A 20,364-nucleotide genomic window follows, 5' to 3' on the forward strand; every position below is an offset into this window, starting at 1 on the left:
TTAGAATTAGATTCATAATATTTCAAGTATGAAATAATATTATTAGAATTATTATATCTAATAATTTGCATATATAAAAAAATTTAATTTTTTTAATTATACTTTAGAGGATAAATTTACTTGCAAGATAAGTTTAAAATCAATTGACGTCTTCTATAGTTGATGGTATAAAGTAGGTTATAATTATAGGGCTGCAGTAAAGATTTATGACGATGCTTTTTAGTACAATTAATATATGATAATATTTTTTTATATAATTAATATGATAAAAATAATTAGTTCTTTGTAAAAATTGTAATATATTTTTTAAAAATATATTTTATTTATTAAAAATAAAAATATTTTAATTTAAAAATAATTTTAATATATCTTTTACCTTAAATTATAAATTAAATGATACTATTGAAGATGAAACTGATATAATAATCTTTATAATTTTTAAAAAATTTTAGCCCAACAACTAATTGATATTCCAGTACTTCATCTTGCAATAGACACAAAATGTGACAATTTTAGTATTTCAATTGTTATTAAAAATATCTTTAGTGGCATTTATATGTTTTAAATTATATATATGATTTACAAAGCTTTAAGGTCACTAAAATATTTTCAAAAAGTGAATCTCAAGTTGATAAATTATCAAAAATTTATTATTTCAACTCTTAAAAATAAATTTATATAGAATTTTTTCAAAAAATACCTGCTAAAAAATTTTCTAGCATAATCTAGTAACATACCTTAGTTATTAGTCTTTCCTCTCTTTTTTTTATTCTATTAGAGGTAATTTATTTACAAATATTACATCTTATTTCTTCAATCATTTTAATTTATATTTTGTTATAGAATTTTTTTCATTCAGTATTATTTTAATAAAATATTTTGGTATTCATATTTTTAGTTTGAATGATAAGATTGTAGGAGATAAAGATTAGCATGAATGTAAGTTTATTGAATATTAAAAATATTATATATTATATTATATAAAAAATATATATGCATTGATAAAATATTTTAAAATTTATTTTTGACTTCAGTTAAAGTCTGCCGTGAAGCACGAGTTACATGCTAGTATAAGCATAATTATCATAACCGGACTGGACATCAACTTGATCTGATCATATTTACGTTGAAGAAATCTCAAATATTGGAAAATAAGAACTGGAGGCAGACCGCAGGAGGGTGTCTGCCATCAATGGCGTTATCCACAAAGCCAAAGAAGAATACGGTGTAAGAAAAAAATTAATAAATTGAAGGACTATAAACTATGGTGTGTAGTAAGCATTTCCAAAGATTAGTGAAAAACTGACCGGTTTCTCTGAAACCGGTTGGTTTGGTTTTGTAAAAATTAGTCCGGCTTATGGGTCTATGGCCGGTTCTCATACTCCACGCTTTCGCATGGATTCTAGTCTAACCGGTAGGTGCAGGTCATTTCCCATCACCACATATTGAAGTGTAAAATTGTTTCACGTCATGCTGGTGATGCCAAATTGGTAAATGAAAATACTCTTCTCTAAATGAGGGTTTTTAAGTGCCGCGGGTAGGTGGCCACTCTCATTGTGAAATTAGCACCTATGCGATTGGAAAATAGAAAAGTTCTTTTAGCACGTCGAGTCCCAAAAAAAGTTGGATTGTAGTTGTATCCTTCGGAAGAAAGATTCACCTTTCTTCGCATCCATCCACCATTGGATGATCCACTGCTCACGTTGAGATCTATGAAAGTGGTGAATGATAGAGTTTGGAGAGCATTGAGATTTGTGCAAAATGATCTAATGATCTATAGGAGTGGAGGATGAAAATCCTTGTTTTGTACAAAAGGATATATTTGTACCTGGGCAAAGTTACAACTAATGCTAGCAGCCCACCTTGCTAATTAATATACAACTTGATTGGCTTCTTGATATACATGAGTAACCAAGAAGCGCGATAAGTCATATAAAGTCATATGATGAAGCTTTCCAAACTAAGAGTGGCAATGAGTCGGATATTGATCGGATCGATCGATATTCATATCTATCCTCCTAGAAAAAAATTCATACTCATACCCACACTGTATCCATCTTGGGTCGAGCTCCATAGACAGATCGGGTCGGATCAGGTATTCTTAAATCAATCTCCTTCTCTATTGATCCTATGATTGATTTTTGATGATTATCTAATTTTGAGTAATTATTAGTCTAATCATGTGTTTCAAAAATAAATATAAGATTTTTTGGATGTTTAAATTGAAGAATTCATTCATAAAAAAGATTCTCTCAAAAGAAATTAATTCAAGGATTCAAAAAAAAAAATTTAAGTTTCAAACTTAGTGGAGTCGACCCCAAAAGGCTAGAAGCTGACCTTTATACTGAAATGGACCGAAAATAGAGAGTTTTTAAGTTTAGGATCAATGGAAAGAGGAGTCGACTCTGACATATTGAAATAATACTAGCATGCAAGCGAGTCGACTCCTGTGAAAGATGAGTCGACTCTCTTAGAGAAGACAGAAAGCTAATTTTTTAGATCCTGTGGCTAAGCCGATTCATACAAAGATCGACTCGTGGTCAGCTAAAGTCAACTCCTGAAGAATTGGAGTCGACCCATGGCCCTAGAACAACAATAACAGTTAGTTTTCTATAAATTTCTAATAGCTAGTTTTTATGTCTAACGGTTATTCTAAGGATTCTAATAGTCAAGACTCATTCTTTAGTCACTTTCAAGCATATTAAAGGCTAAAGAATCAATTGAGAAGTAAGCTAAGTGGATTAAAAAAAAGAGAAAAAATCATCAAATTGAGTGAGGATCATTGAATATCCATAACAAAAGAAAAAAGAGATAGATTAAGCATAAAGAATTGAGAGCTTTTAAAGAATGATCATCACCAACTTCTTCGATATCATCTCAAGTATCAAAAAAGAGAAGTGAAGCATCAAAAGAGCAATCCTTCGGTATCTTCTATAAGCTTTAAAGAGTTTATATTTTTTGTTTTTTTGTACTGAATTTTTATATCTTTTTTTGATGAACTGGGAGGATAAACCACCTGTGAATTTTATTTATGAGGAAGATTACATTAGTGATCACGAAGATGTGATCTTTAGTTATGAGAGTTGCACATGCGACTTGATCCTAACTATTGTGTAGCCTCATTAACTGTGAGTTATCAAAAATTGAGCTACTACGATTGGTTCCCATTCAGGAATAGTTACATTGTTGAGGCAAAAGTTGTGGCTCCTATATAGAGTCGAAGGTGGAGCAGATGATTATCAGCACTACAGCCCTACATTCCCTAAAATGCATTAATGTCTTTTGTTTTTTCAGACTGTCCTAGTTTTCAGTCTGTATTCAATCTGTCTTCATTTTTTAGGTAGTTTGCATTTATAATTGGATATTGCCTTCTCATTTCAGTAATGACAGAATATTGTGGAGTTTGTGATTAAGCTTACCTGAGCAGTAGGATATCCACTCATGGGCTGTGGTAACAAATTGATTATATGTGGCATTGGGAAGAAAGGCTTCAAAATGAAATTTTTTTCTATTTCTCTCTTTCGATATTGTCCAGCAAAGAGTCCCCATAATGAAGTCCCAGGCTTTCAGTGAGACTCGGGTAGGGAGCAATTATCTTTGCTCACTCCAGAGATGGGTGATCGTGCTGGGAGTAAACTGAATGTTTAGCTTGTCTATAATCTGATCCCATAATTGTTTAGTAAAGATGCAGGAGATAAATAGATCAGCTATTTCTTCTTGATCTGCACAAAGTGGGCACTTTGCCTTTGCTATTATCCATCTCTTTTCATGGTTCTTGATCATCAATAATTTATTATTATAGAGAAGCCAACAGAAAATTTAGACTTTGGTTGGAAGGGGTATTGTCCAGATTATAGATGAGAAGTAAGAAGTCATTCCACCATGAGAGGGTAGGTTGTAGCAGTTCCTAGTTGAGAACTTTCATTTTGTGTCTCATTTCCAGAATGGCTTGTCTAGGTTGCTTGATATTTTGACCTCATTAAGCAAGATCATGAGCTGAGAGAGCCTAGCTTCATCAAATCTACCTAGAGTCTCTCTGAAAAAAATTACTTGTCACTATTGTTACAAAAATTTGCTATTGAAATTCTCAGTTCCCACATTAGAATGTAAAGGTCTGGGAAAATATCCTTAAGTGGAGAATCTGTCAACCATTGGTCCCTCCAAAAGAAGATATTTGTGCCATTGCCTACCTCAAATTGGCAACTTTGATTGAAGAAGTCTTTAAAATTTATGATGCTCCAGACACTAGAAGCATGTGACCTTATAGGAAGGTCCAAGCTGCTTGGTGGGTTACTATTGAAATGCAGATTTAAAATCAACTTTTGCCAAGAATTTGTGCAATCTGTGGATAAGCGCCACCATCTTTTTGTCAAGAGGCATTGGTTGAATATTTTTAGATTAATGATTCCCAATCCCCCAAGATATTTTGGTTGACAGATCTTATCCCAACTCACCAAGTAGTGGATTCCAAAACAAGGTTTATCCCCTCTCCATAAAAACTCTCTTCTTTTTCTATCAATTTTGTGAATCACCTCTTGTGGTAGAATGAATGATGACATCCAGTAAGTTGGTATTAAGCTTAGTATGGTATTGATCATAAGAGTCAACCTCCCTCCCAATGAAAGTAGCCTTCCCTTCCAAGATTGGAGTTTTCTATCTCTTCAATTAGAAAAGCCCAGTCTATTGTCTTTGAGTTGGAGTAGGAAGTTGAGCAGCCAAGAAGTTTTGCAAAAGACTGATAGTGGCGCTCATGAAGTTCGATGCCAATTAATAAGCTCTTTTCAAAGTTTATCTTCAAACCTGTGAAAAATTCATATGAATAGAAGATAAATTTGATGTTAAAGATGTGTACCTTGGATGCATTATAAAGGATAAGCATTTCGGCCACGTATTGGATACAGTGGATGTTATTGGAGATATGTGGGGGACCAATCCCAGCTACAAGTGCATTAGAAGCTGCTGTTATGAGGACACGAGCAAGCATGTCAGAGACTAGGATGAAGAGGAAAGGAGAGAGGAGATCTTCTTGCTTTAGACCCCTTCTAGCTATAATCCAATTTAGAGGTTCCCCATTGATAACGGGAGCAACCTTGTTTGAAGAATGCCATTGATCCAAGAACATCATCTTGGACCAAAACTTCTTTTTTTGAGCAACATTAGAAGGAAACCCCATCTAATATTGTCAAACGCTTTCTCAAAGTCTAATTTTAAGATCACTCCTTTTTGTTTTTAGTAAATAATTAACTCTAATGTCAAGGCAAAACTGTCCGTGATTTGTCTTCCCTGGATAAAAGAAGATTGGGATTCTAAAATCAGGGATGAAATATGCTTTGAAAATCTTTTGATAAGAGCTTTCAATGGAATTTTCATCACTCCATTAATTAAACTTACTGGTCTGAAGTCTCTTACTGAATTGCAGCTATTTTTCTTTAGAATCAGAACTAGATGAGTGTAGTTGAGCCTGCTTAAGTCTGTGGAATTCGAGTGTATTACATTAAAGAGTCTGTATAAATCATCTTTGATGATGAAACAAAACTATTAGAAGAAAGATAAGGAAAAATCATCTGTTCCTAGGGATTTGTTCTTCGATAAGTTGAAAACTGCCTTCTTGATCTCTTGCTCTAAAAATGGACTATCTAAATTTTTGAGGTCGGTATTATTCTCTTGGTAGATCTTCCTCCAGTCAATATTCATCTCACTTTATGTGGCTGTTCCTAGGAGGTTAGCAAAATAATCAAAAAATGCTTTCTTTAAAAGCATGGGATCATGAGTTGCCTCTCCTTGATGCTCAAGGTAAGTGATTGTATTTTTCCATTTCCTTGTAGATGCCATGGCATGGAAAAATCTCATATTTTGATCCCCATATTTCAGCCAGGACACATGAGATCTTTGTTTCCATATGATTTCTTCTTGAAGTAGGATGTCGTGGAGTTGCTTCTATAGCCTACTTCTTTCTTCTAACTCCATTTTTTGAAGATGAGCACTTTCTTCCAAGTTGTCTAGTTGTTGGATTCTTAATTTAATTTCTTCTTTTTTTCTAATCATGTTGCCATTCTCATCTTTGTTCCATTGTTTGAGCTTGGACCTCAAGAATCAAAATTTTAGAACTAAGTTTTGTGCAGCATGTAGGCTTAGGTGTGGTGCTCACAAGTCTTGAGAGATCAGGTAAGGAGCCAAGGTGTTGCCTCCATGAGTTTAGGATTGGTTTGGGTCCTAGGACTGGGATCGATTTGATCCTAAGATGGAGGTTTGGCCCTTCACAGTCTTGAGGCCCAGGGATTGGGGCCTTGAGGATATTGAGGCTCAGTAGATTTGGGTCTTGAGTAGGCTAATCTATGTTTGGGCTAGGTTTGGATCTAAGTGGATGAGAGCATGTCGAGTCATGGGTGTACATAGGCTTGGGTTGAGTGCAATCACATTGGGTTAGCCATGAGAGTGTTCGGGCTAGGGTTTGATCTATTTATATAAGTATATATATACATATAAGTAGGTCAAATGATAGAGGAATGAAAAGAACCTTTCTCCATAATTCTCTTTCTTCTCTCTCCCTTCATCTGGCTGTCACCCCCTCTCTCTAAGAAACCCTAGTCGCCTCCCCTTTACTTGCCATATTTGGAAGCCAACAAACCCTAGTGCCTAGAGTTTCTTAGCTGCCTCTAATTTCTAGCACCTCCAAGCCTTGCTACCTCCTTTTGGAGGTATTTGCTACTAGTTTTCAGATCTCCATACCCCAAGATAGTTAGTTTTCCAATAATTGGTATTAGGGTTTAGTTGGGCATGGAAGAGGAAAGGAGGAGTTCGATCTTGAAGAACTAGATATAGCACAAGGCAGCAATCAACAAGGAGTCCTAGTCTTGCTAGAAATTCTTGTCTGTCCCTTCTTTGGATCATTTTCTTGCTGACTATAGGTTTTAAAGATCTGGTGAGTATCTCTACATGTGATAGGAGTCAAGAAGATGCCAAAGTTTAGATGGAAAGGAAGGGAAGCCCATGGGGTGTAAGGTGCAATGCATGGCAGCCAATAAAAGAAGTCCTAGTCACACTAGGAATCTCTATTTGCACCCTTCTTGGATCCATTTTTTGCTAGTTCCAAATTTTTTTGACCTTGGTGAGGGCCTCTAAATGTACGTAGTAGGAGTCAAGAAAAGGAGCCTCTCAACATCTAGTTGCATGGGGAGGAAGAAAGAAAGAAGTTCTCCAAGAAAAAAAAAATCCGCATATCCTCTTCCAAGAAAAAACTCCTCTTCCAAGGTGGAGTTTGAGAAGTTTGATGAAAAAAAAAGTTTCTCAATGTGGAAGGTTAGAGTAGAGGATTTGTTGGTCCAACTCGGATTGGATCCAGCCTTAGAGGAAAGGTCGGAAGATATGATGGATAGGTGGTGGAGTTTCTTGAAAAAGAGAGCATGTTCGATGATTAGGGGCTATTTGGCAGACTCAATTTTGTATGACGTGTTAGAGAAAAGGCCACCCAAAGGATTGTTGTCGAGGTTGCATACCATATATATGGGAAAGAACATATGCAATAAGTTGATGCTGAAGAAGTAATTGTACAATCTTCAGATATATAAAGATGGAGACATTATGAGTCATATTCAATGGTTCGACCAGATGATCATAGATTTGTTGAACCTTAGAATGAAGATGGAAGAGGAGGACAAGAGCTTGCTCTTGGTATGCTCATTGTCCAATAGTTTTGATCCGTTAGTGATGATCCTGCTGTATGGTAAGGATATACTATATTATAAAGATATAGTCTTAGTTCTCAGGTCTAATAAGCAGAGAGAACAGATGATAAAGGAGGGTGTTTCTTGGAAGGACCTCATCATAGGGGAGAGGCCTAGGAGAGGGAAGGATTGGAGCGAGCATAGAGGATCGTACAAATCTCAAAAAATAGCAAGGAGGCAAAGTGCTTCAAGTGTAATGAAGCAGCACACTTTAAATAGGATTGTTCGCTTTGGAAGAAGTGCAAGCGAGAAAGAGAAGGAACTGATTCTCTGAAGGTTGTTGCTAATTTAGAGGACAAGAATTTCTTCTTGACAGTTTCGGAAGGGTCTACGATGTGTAGAGGATCCACGATGTGTAGAGGATCCAAAATAGTAATGGCAGTGGTGGAGGAGCAGTAGGAGGCCCAACAGGATAATATTGGGTAGCTAACCTTATTTTTAGTTTTGCCTTTTATAGGTGCACCAAAAGAACTCGATATTCAGGTAGAGCACCATCCAGAGGTGCCTCTACATGTGGAGGAAGGTTTAGCATAAGTTCAGAGCCGAGAGGTGCAAGTTAAGGAGAAAAATTCCAACACCAGTGGCGGTGTTGTATCGCACAAGTCGATGCGAAATATGCGACAGTAGGAAAGGAATGGCTCTGAGCAGATGGTGTCATATACATTGATTGCAGTGAGAGAAGATCCTGAAACCTACAAGGAGGCTAAGATAAGTTAAAGAGAAGATAGATGGGGTCTAGGACATGTCAGAAGAGCTGTAGTCCCTCTAGGAGAGCCTGAAGCATCGGTTGGTGCAGCTGTCTAGTAGAAGAAAGTCTACAGGATGTAAGTGGGTGCCTAAATGCAAGGAAGGACCTTCAGTCCAAAAGGAGGCAGACATGTTAGAGGCCTCCAAGGGAGCTTCAAGGCTGAAAGGTTTAATATTGGTGATAGGATTTGCACAGGATGCTGTCAGGATGCACGGCGATAGCAGGTTGGTGCAGATAGACTGTGCTAAATTTGCTATGGCTTTAAGACACCAAGATAGAGATTATAGGCTTAGGTGTGATGCTCTTAAGCCTTGGGAGGCTAGGTGAGGAGCCATAGTATTTGCTCCATAAGTTTAGGACCGATTTGGGTCCTAGGGTTAGGACCGATTTGATTTTAGGATGGAGATTCGACCCTCCACGATCTTTGAGGCCCAGGGATTGAAGCCTTAAGGATCTTGAGACCCCAAAGATTTGGATCTTGAGTAGGCTAATCTATGTTTAGACTAGGTTTGGGTCCAAGGGGGTGAGAGCATGTCGAGTTATAGGTGTACATGGGCTTGAGTTTAGTGCAATCACATTGGGTTAGCCATGAGAGTTTTTGGGCTAGGATTTGATCTATTTGTGTACGTATGTGTACATATAATTAAGTCAAATGATAGAGGAATGAAAAGAGCCTTTCTCCCTAATTCTCTTTGTCCTTTCTCCCTTCATCTGGTTGTCGCCCCCCTCTCTCCAAGAAACCCTAGTCACCCCCCTTTACTTGCCATATTTGGAAGCCAACAAACCCTAGCACCTAGGGTTTTCTTGGCCACCCCTAATTCCAAGTGCCTCTAAGCCTTGCCGCCCCTTTTTTGGAGGTATTTGCTGCTTGTTTCCAAATCTCCACACCCCAAGGTAGTTTCGCAACACAGCATCCATTGCTGATGGGGCTTCTTTCCACCATTTGGTGTTCTGATCTTTGAAGCCATCTATGGTAAACCAAAAGTCCTCAAAATAATTTTTTTTGGGTTTTCCTTTGCAAATCAAGATCAAGAAGAAGTGGACAGTGATCTAATGTTATCTTTGCCAGAGGTCATAAGATGTAGGAGGGGAAAGCTACAGCCCATTCCATTGATATTAAGCATCTGTCCAGTTTAACCAGGGTAGGATTTTCTCTATGGTTTAACCAGATAAATGAAAATTGGTTGAGCTTTATTTCAATAAGATGTAGGTCAAAGATTCATCTGTTGAGGTCTAAAGATGATATACTAGATTCTGTTAGTCCTTTTCTTTTGGAAATAAAGTGGGTCAGATTGAAATCGTCGATGATAATCCACGGACTGTTTCAGAAGTTTCTGATATAGAGTAGTTTCTGAAGGAAGCTTTGCCGAAGCGTGGAGTCGTTAGGCCCATATACATTGGTCAGAAGCCAGTTTGGTAGGTTGCTGTTGGGATGAAGGCTATGTGAGTTGACAATGAGAATATGCCCTCAAAGAAGAGATCACCTGATACAAAGTTTGAATTCCAACATATTAGGATACTGCCTAAGGCTCCTAAGGAGCCCTTTGCTTTCCAAGAGTCAAAGCCACATCCACAGATTTTCGAGATGTTTTCTTTTAGCACTTCCTTAAGTTTTGTTTCTTGCAAACATACTATATGACATTGGGAGGATATGATGGTGTCTCATGACATACGTTTCTTTTGCTTCAAACCTAGACCTCTTATATTCCACAAGAGAGTTGTCATTTTCTTGGGTTGACCAAACTGAACTCAAATTGAGGATCATTGCTACTGTTAGGATAAAGAGATCATGAAGCTGACTCAAGTAAACCACATATATGAGATGTTTCATTTCGATCAAGGATGAAGCTGTCTACTTCTTTATTTAGAATAGAGGGTTCCACATCCATGTGGCTCTGGGGGCAAAAGAAGGTGAAATACAAGAGTTCCATAGATATATTCAGCTACCAAACCTAGCAAAAGAAGCTAAGAACCTAAATTTGGAACATGTTAGCCATTGCAAGTGAGGCCCATCTCCTTCCGACAACGGGCCATTTCCATACCCTTTAGCTTGTTGACTTTAGCAACTTCAAAAGGTGAGAATAAAATCCCACATTTATATCCCAGATCTCGCATGTCCTTGGCAGTGAGTGAATTAAGGAAGAAAATATCCTCTGCACCCAGTTCAAAGTCCGCCAACCCAAGAATTTTAGCCTTTTTTGCTTGGAGTCTAGTGGTTCTCTTCAGTAGAAAAAGGTATTCTTCTTCAGATAACTGGCCACTTTAGGGGGGCTGACAATAGATCCAGTGTGAGTCACATAGTTGGAGGAGATCGATGGTTCTTTGGGTAGGATGACTATAGTATGATGAGTAGTAGCTGGGAGTTTAGGGATAAAAATATTTTTTTAGTAGAAATTGTGTGCAACTCGATATTCGCAATGGTAGGTTTAGCCAATACTGTGTTTGAATTCCACTCAATCTAGTGATGCTCGACGATTGAAATGCTGAAAAAGCATGAATTTGAAATGTTTGTCTTTAGACCGAAGGATTCTAACTGGAGGATAATGAGTATCCAGGACAAGAAGTTAGGGAAGAAGGTGGTTGGGTTTGGCTCTGTCAAGTTCAGGCATGGATTTGGGTCAGTGAAGGCTTGGTTGAGACAGTGGTATGTTGTGAGTTGTTGCATTGAAACTTAAGGCGCGTCGGATCCCTGGTGATCCATGACTCCACTGCCTTTTCTTTGGTCAGGGGTTGGACTTTCCTCCATCAGCGTGGCATGATGTCGCCTAGAGTTATTCGACAGGATCTACCTTTATCTCCATTCCAGAACTCCCAACCAACATAACCTTCATCATCGTTTCCTTGAGAGCCCGATGACAAACTGAAAAAGAAGGCTCCTCTTCAGAAACAAACTTAATCTCTATAAAAATGATGTAGGTTTTAGATCCCATAGTTAGGTCAATAGATTTTGGAATGTTGTCAAAGTCTTTGTAGAAGAAGATGACATCAAAATCGGTGAGGTCTTTCCACTAGAGGCTAGATCAGCTAACTCGAAGAGGGACATCGAAGCTAGATATGATTGAAGCCATAGCCACAGCAGTCCAGTAGTGCAAGGGGAGGTTACGTAAGGTGGTATGGACTTTGAGCTTGAGTCTGTGCGGTCCTCCTCCCTGGAACAAGTTGCAATGATTTACAATAAGTGTGAACCCTTCACCTTGAATGTGGCCTTCCGCCATTAGAGCTTGAACAAAATATTGTTCTAAATAGGAGACAAAGAAGCTATTGTCGAAGAGCTTCTAGGTTGTCCATAAACCAAACTCCTTAGATTTGCGAGCTAAAGTGTAAGATATGTTATCTACTTTAATCTGTCAGCCAAAGGTTCGACGAATACTGCTCGACAAGTACCAATAAATGCTACTCATTTTACGAGAGAATGGGAGAAAAACTTTCAATGAAGCGAGGTGAGAGGGGTTTGGGTTTGGGATGATGGGTGAGGAAGGTGGGCGACTCCTACTACCTTACATGATGGGAGTTTGAAAGGGTGTATGGGATAGGTTCATTTTTTGAAATTCTGCAATGCTTAGCTCTGTAACCAAATTTCCAACAAGAAAAACAATGAATTGAATTTTTGTAGGCTGATCTAAGATGATCTGAGCCACCACATCTGAAGTAGAGACCCTTTTTAAAGGGAGTAACCCAGGATTTTAGTGGGGTAGGAGGGACTATGCGTGACAGAGAGTTCACGACTGTCGGTCAGTTGAGAGGAAAGTTAACAACACCTTCCGACCTAAAAGCGATGGATCTTTGAGAGATGTGGTGAGGGGTGTGATGATGCTTCATACCTTTCGATGCTTCGGTGGGGAGGCAAACACCTTTCAACACATCGGCATAAGTACAGTTGTCACCATCATGTTATTTTATAAAGCACCATCCATGCTCCCAAAACTCTACTTGAGAAGTAGGGCACCACCACCAAAGTTTAGGTATACAAGGCAATGCAGTGGGAGGTGGGCACTATTTCCTAGAATGAGGGGTGACATCACGCTAGGTTGGATGGGGGGCTTAAGGAATCATTTTTGATTGTTAGGGTACGTGTTTATAGGTGTGTTCCTATTTGGAGGTGGAGGTAGGGGGTGCAAGGTGTGGTGGTGTTTCTTACTAGCACAATGAAACTTGGAGAGGTGGGGTTGGTATGCAGTGGTGGAGAGATGGTTATTATGTTTCAGTAGGGGGTCATCTGGATTTTGAAAAGGCTTGAGATGCAGGTGATTCAGAAGCCATGCATGGGAAGTCGTTTGGGTGTCAGAGTTTTTTTATGAGAGTCATGGGGTGGTGTAAGAGGTCTCTCACTCAGAGCACTAGAGCGTCTCTCTCTAAACTTCACTTTCCAGAAAAGATCGAGAATCCTGAATTTCTATATTTTGTATTTTATTTTTTTTATAATTTTTTTGAAAAAAAAAACTTGGAGTTAGATCTATCCAAGCTTAGAATTGGATTTTATAGATTTTGATTGATGAGCCCATAAAACTAACTGGATAAATCCAAAGAACAATCGATGTATAGGTTGTGATTAATGATCCCATAAAATCAATTGAATTTATTTGTGATCCCGGATAAAACAAACATATTGTAATCGGAGAGACTATACTGAAATTTTTAAGGGACACTTAGGGAGTGGATATAAGAAATAGGTTGCACCGAGCCACCATAAATTTAGTTGTATTTGTGTTGTGCCTTGTTATGCTTGCTTTACTTTTATTTCTTATTTAGCATTACCTTGATTCTTGCATAGCTTATTTTATCTCTTAATTCTAATATTTCATATTATTTTTATCTCATAATCATATGAATTAAATTAATTTGAAGCATAAAATTATTTTAGATATCTATTTAGTTGAAATTTTTAAAGAATCTAATTTACCTCCCTTTTGGGCTGCTATCTTTTCGAGTAATAATTGGTATTAGAGCAGGTGCTCTAATATTGTTTGTTAACCTAGCATTCTTAAGTTAAAGATCATAGCAACCCCAATTGATTCCTCATTTATTGAAGGCCAATCTACATCTAGACCATCATTATTTACTGGCACCAACTATATATTTTGAAAAATTAGAATCAGAATTTTCATATAAGTTTTAGATTATGATATGTAGAGAATCATAACTAATAGACCACACACACCCGAAGTAAATGGAGTACCCTCTACTAAATTCAAAAAAGAATGGAATGAATTTGATAAAAAGATGACATAATTAAGTGCAAAAGTCATTAGTGTTTTATATTGCTCTTTGGATGTAAATGAGTTTAATAGAATATCTACTTGTACATCCATAAAAAAATTTTGAAATAAATCAGAAATAACTCATGAAGGAATAAGCTATATTAAAGAGTCTAAAATTAATTTGCTTGTTCATAATTATGAATTTTTTAAGATGGAACAACATGAGTCTATTTCCAATATATTCTCAAGATTTATCAATATCATCAATACTTTAAATAATCTTAGCAAAATATATACTAATCATGAGCTTGTTTGCAAGGTTTTATGGTAATTGCTAAAGACTTGAGAAGCTAAAGTGATAGTGATACAAGAAACAAAGGATCTCTCTAAGCTGTCTATGAAAGAGTTGATAGGTTCATTCATGACTCATGAGTTGAACATGCACCAAAGAAAGGAAGAAGAAGAGTCAAAGAAGAAGAAAATCATTACATTCAAAACAACTATCAAATTTGAAGATAGCGATGAGTCGAAGGATAAAGATGAAGGAGAAAGTAAAGATGAAAATGAGGATTTGGTGCTACTCACTATGAAATTTAAAAAATTTCTCAAGAAGAAATGGATGAAGAAAAAAGAAGACAAAAAGGATGAAGGAAGAAATATTATCTGTTACAAGTACAACAAACTGGAGCATTACAAATCGGATTGCCCCCCTACTCAAAAAAGATCCCAATAAGAGCAAGAAAAGTGCTACAATGGCTACTTGGAGAGATAGTGATATTTTTAGTTCAGATGAAGAAGAAGAAGAGAAAGGTATTGTAAATCTATGCCTCATAGTTAATGATAATAAGATATATCTTGAAAATTTTTCTGAATTTTTTTTTGATGAATTGTGTAAAGCCTTTAATGACCTAATGGATAAATATAAAAAGTTAAGACTGAAAAATAAGAAGCTTAAAAGTTCAAATATATCTCTAGCTGAAGAAAAGAATAAGATTTTAATGAAAAAAAAAACTTTTGAAGGAAAAGAAAGCCTTGGCTAAGGAAAAGAGAATCATATAAAATCTAAAAAAATCTTTAGTTGAAGAAAATAAAAAATTTAGAAAAAAAATTGAAGTTTTGAAAGCTATAGTAGAAAAATTTATCTTTAGCTCTCAAAATCTTCAATTAATGCCAAATAATCAAAAGGCTATTTTGTAATAAAGCAGAAATTGGTTTTGATTCTTCAAAAAAATAGCAACTTAGTAAAAATATGTTTACAAGAATTTTACATGAAAATCGTTGTATAGTTTGCTTTAAATGCAACAAGTAGACAATAAAATTTTTGAATGTAATACTAAAAGAATTAGTCATAGTTTGGTTAAACAAATTTAGATTCCAAAAGAAACTATATATACTAAATCCAATGGATCCAAGATAGCTTAGATATTAAAATTTAAAAAATAATTTTATAGGTATACCTAATATGCAGGGGCATGAAAGGAGTGAATTCTCAAAAATAGATGCTTAGGACTTGAGATGAATGGGTGATGTTGCTTGATAAAAGTTAATTTTTTTTCAAATCATACCACCACTAATTTTTGATATTATTTTGCAGGAATGATTTATTTTGATGCTTCATACATATGCATGATATTATGATGATTTCTCATGGTTTCAATGTATTGATAAATTTATTCTTTTAATTTTAGTATTATATTGATTGTTATAAGTATAAGTTTTATTTTAATTTTTGCATGTTCTCAATTCTTTGTAAGATGGTATCACTTATGAAACTTAAAATGAGCTTGATGGCATATGAAAATATTTGGGTGCAAAACTTACAAATTAATTTTTGATATTTTCATAAGATATGTAATCATTGAAATGTCTTAAAAATTGCTTGATTTGAAAAATATTGAGATAATGCATTCAGTCACAAAAAATTGTATACTTGATGTTATGAATTTGCATTGCATTATAGCCTGACCTTTAAGATTTTGAAAATCCCCTAGTTGACCCTAAACCATAGAGCCTTCATCTCTCCAAATTATTTTGATTTGATCCTATATGATTTGACTGATTATAAACCACCCAATTGATTAACGGTTTGATCCCCTAAACTGAATTGAATATCATTCTTGATCCCTAACTTGATTGCCCATTGATTCATTTTGATCACTTTTTCTTGATTTGAAATCCCTTGAATTGTTTTCTATATCGAGAAGTCGACTCTTAAAATCGAGGAGTCGACTTGTGGTTTCTTGTAGAAAAATAGTTTAGCGAGGAGTCGGCCCCAATTTTACTAGAGTCGACCCCTCATCAGGAGTCTACTCGTGTTTAACAAGAGTTGACTATTATTTCGGGGATGGATCTTTTAACCTGAGACAACCCGAAGCTCTATTCCTTCTATCCTTTATCTCCCAAGCCAAAACCCTATTCAAAGTTCTCCTCCACTCAAATCAAGCCTTCTCCCTCTGATTCTTACCCATTTTTCATGGATTGGATCTTCAATTGCTCCCTAAAGAAAATGGCCTAGAGAAGGAAGTGTTACCGTACAGAACCCTTGAGCCCCAACTGTTCTCCGAGCCCTCCTCCCATCCGTGAATACCGATCCAAATAGAGAGAAAAATAGGGAAGAACCTTTGCAACCTAGCAGTCACCATCTATGTTTCCTCCGGCATCTTCTCCTCTATGGGTAACTCCCTCTAGGTCTACTTCTTCTTCCAAGGTTGTATGCATGGGAAAGAAAGTGGATTTTGGATTCTTGGAAGCAGAAGGTTTCACATTTGGGCAAAAAATCAAAAACTTAGGTTGGAAGTACTTGTGCTCACTTGATGTTCTAACCTACCCCAATCATGTAAGGGAATTTTATAATAATATGAAGGTGGGAGTAGGTAATGCAGTTTTGAAAGTGAAGGGTGTGTGCATTGAAGTTGATGTGGAGAGTCTTGGATGCACACTTCACATGCCTACTATTGGAAATAGATTAGAGGATCTCACGAAGTACGAAATAGGCTTGAAAGTCATTTTAGAGCGTGAGGATATTGAAGGAATCAAGGAAGTAAGAGCAAACCAACTGAGTGTGGAAATGAGATTGCTTCATCATATGATCGGTCGGATCTTTTTTCTTAAGATGAAAAGATTTGATTTCATGTTAGAGAGAGACATCACCCTAATGTACTAAATTGTTTGGGAGATTCTCCTGAATCTTCCATCCTTCATGATTGGGCTAATGCATGATGCTGCGAACCGATCGAGTGTGTCCTTATCTTATGGCATAGTTCTGACTTTGGTCTTCTAGGAGCATAAGATAGATCTTGAAGGAGAGACGATCAAGGAGCTGATGCATACAGACATATATAATAACCAGTCACTTAAAAGAACGTGCTTTCAAAAAATTGACGGTCATTGGATTCCTGAGGGAGCAACTCAGAGAGATGAGGATTCAGATGAGGATGAGGCTTCGATAACTGTTCCTATGGCAGACATCAGATCTAAGGAGTCACCAGCAGCACAGGCAGAGGATCGTTCAGAGAGCTCAGACATATCATCTATCAAACTGGATGAGAATTCACTGGTTGAGTGAATCTCTTCGAGGATTATTTTTGTGGTCAGTACAAAGATTCAACGGCTTACCTCAAAGACTATATCTTTACTCATAGAGGAGACTGCATGGATGATCCAGGTGATTTCTACTGTGAGGACTGATGCTCAAGGACAACCATCTAGAGATACTTGTCTATCCTCACAATCTCAGTCTAGACCCTCTACCTAGGATTTCATTGATCTACCTTCATAGTATGCTAGGACTCATCTTATAGAGCTATAGTTCTCCTAGTAACCTACATTTTGGTTACATACATTTTGGATGCATTGATGTAATCACTTCTTGTAATAACCCTTTTGAAATTAATGAATGAATGTTGTTCCTTTTATAAAAATTCAATGTGTGACTATCTATTTGATGCTTATTTTTGAATATTTGTTTGATTAGAAATGTGCTTTGCTTATAAGAATAAGGAGGAGAAATGTGTAAAGATCATTCTTTTAAATTTATCTAACTATGCATAATTTAGAAGAAAAAGGAGGAGTATTATGATAAATAAATCTTTTGGCATTAATTATTAAAAATAGGAGGAGAATTAAGTAGATTAAGTTTTCTAGCAATAATTATAAAAAATACGGGGAGATAATCTTATTGGAACATTAAAAGAGAAATCAATTTGAAACTTAATAAAAATAGAAATTATTGATGTTCGCCTATCTTGATCTATTTGAAAAATCATTACTAAACTTAAAAGAGAATTTATTGATGAATATTTGGATTTTGATTTCAGCAACCATGTGTGATTTATTCATACTTTGCATAGTTTGATTGTATCCTCTTTTTGACATTTAATTGGTATTTGAAAAATATCTTGCATTAATTGATCATCTTTTGAAAAATGAACTTAAAAATGCTTTTCCTAATTGGTATCAAGACTATTCTACTTAAGAAAATTTTCACACTTGGTATCTAATGGCTCATTCTTGTCTTACATTATATTGCTTCATCTTTGGTAAGAGAATTGAATATTTGGTCTCAAATCTATTTTGCATTGATATATTTTCTATATGATGTCATTTGAGACAAACTTATATTATTTCTGAACTTAATGGGTTGATACTTTTAAAGGCAAAAAAAAGATATCTTTTGAACCTATGGTTTTGAGAAAAGGAAAAAGGATTATTGTAGTGCTTGCACTTTCTAAAAATGACCAAGCAATTGTTTTTCCCTAATCTCAATTTGATACAAGCCTTTAATTCTTTCAAAAAAGAGAAGAAGCTTTTAATCTAAATTTGAAAGGTAAATTCATGTTAAGCTTGAAAAGGGGGGAAAACAAATCAATTTCTAAATTTTGAATGTATGACTTGATTTTGATGATTTTTTTTTTATCCTCCCCTTATGCTTTTTGATGCTATCAAAAAGGAGGAGAGTTAGGATGAGTATATGCTAAAAATATTTGAAATGCTCTTAAATTGATCGATATGCTCATGTGCTTGCTTGAAATCATATGAAATGAGTATTTTGATATCAAATTTATAATTTTAATAAAATATTTATGAAGTACATATTCATATGCAATTACGTGGTCACTTCATGATTCATATTAGCAATTAATTTGAAATATATTATGTTTATTATTTGCACATATACTAAAAAAATTGTCATCATCAAAAAAAGAAAGATTATTGATTCTATAATTGATTTTGATGATTATCAAACTTTAAATAATTATGAGTCTAATTATGTATTTCAAGGATGAATATAAAATTTTTTAGATGTTTAAATTGAAAAATTTATCCATGGAAAAGATTCCGTTAAAAGGAGCTAAGTCAAAGATTTTTAAAAAAAATTTTCAAATTTTAAACTTAGTGGAGTCGATCCTAGGAGGTTGGAAACCGACTCCTACCTTAAAACAGACTGAAAATAGAGAATTCTTAAGTTTTAGGCCGATAAAAAGTCGACCTCAGTGAAGAAGAGTCAACTCTGGCATATTGAAACAAGGTCAGTATGTAGGTGAGTTGACTCTCATGAAGGATTAATCGACTGTCTCAGAAGAGATAGAAAGTTGATTTTTTAGATCTTGTGGTTGAGCCGACTCATATAGAGTTTGAGTTGACTCGTGGGCAACAGAAAATTGACCCTGAAGAATTATAGTGGACCCCTGGCATAAGAACAACAATAATAACTAATTTTTTATAAATTTCTAACGGCTAGTTTTTAGATCTAATAGATATTTCAAAGGTTCCAATGATCAAGATTCACTCTCCAGTCACTGTCAAGCATGTTAAAGGCTAGGGAATTAATTGAAAAGTAAGCTAAGTAGACTTAAAAAAGAAAAAATTATCAAATTGAGTGACGATCATTGAATATCTTTGAAAAAAAAAAGAGAGGGATAAGTACATAGAATTGAGAGCTTTCAAAGAATGATCATCATCAACTTCTTTCACATTCTCTCAAGCATCAAAGAAAAGAAGTGAAGCATCAAAGAAAAGAAGTGAAGCATCAAAGAAGCAATCCTTTAGCATCTTCTATGAACTTTAAAGAGTTTATATTTTTTATTTTTATTTATGAATTTCTATATCTTGTATTTCATTTTCTCTACAAGTTTTTTGGAGAAAAAAAATTTGAGGTTAGACCCTTCCAAGTCTGAAATTAGACTTTATAGATTTTGATTGGTGAGTCCATAAAACCAACTAGATTGATTGTGAATTCAGAAAATAATCAGTGTATAAGTTATGGTTAGTGATCCCACAAAATTAACTGGATTTGTTTGTGATCTCAAATAAAACAAGCATGCTATAATCGAGAAGATTATAGTAGAATTTTCAAGGGGCTCTTGGGAAGTGGACATAGGTATGGGATTGCACCAAACCACTATAAATTTAATTGTATTTGTATCGTGCCTTATTGTGCTTGCTTTACTTGCTTTTTATTTCTTGCTTAGCATTGTCTTGATTTTTGCATAGCTTATCTTATCTCTCAATCCCATTGTTGTATATTGTTTTTACCTCATAATCACATAAGTTAAATTAATTTGAAGCATATAATTATCTTAGATATCTTTGATTGAAATTTTTAAAAAACTCAATTCATCCTTCTCTTGGGTTGCTACCTTTCTGGGCAATATTCTCTGACCTCTGTTCTCCATTCCCCATCTCTACCACCACC

This window comes from Elaeis guineensis, chromosome 12 (genome assembly GCF_000442705.2).
Source record: "Elaeis guineensis isolate ETL-2024a chromosome 12, EG11, whole genome shotgun sequence".
NCBI lineage: Eukaryota > Viridiplantae > Streptophyta > Magnoliopsida > Arecales > Arecaceae > Elaeis > Elaeis guineensis.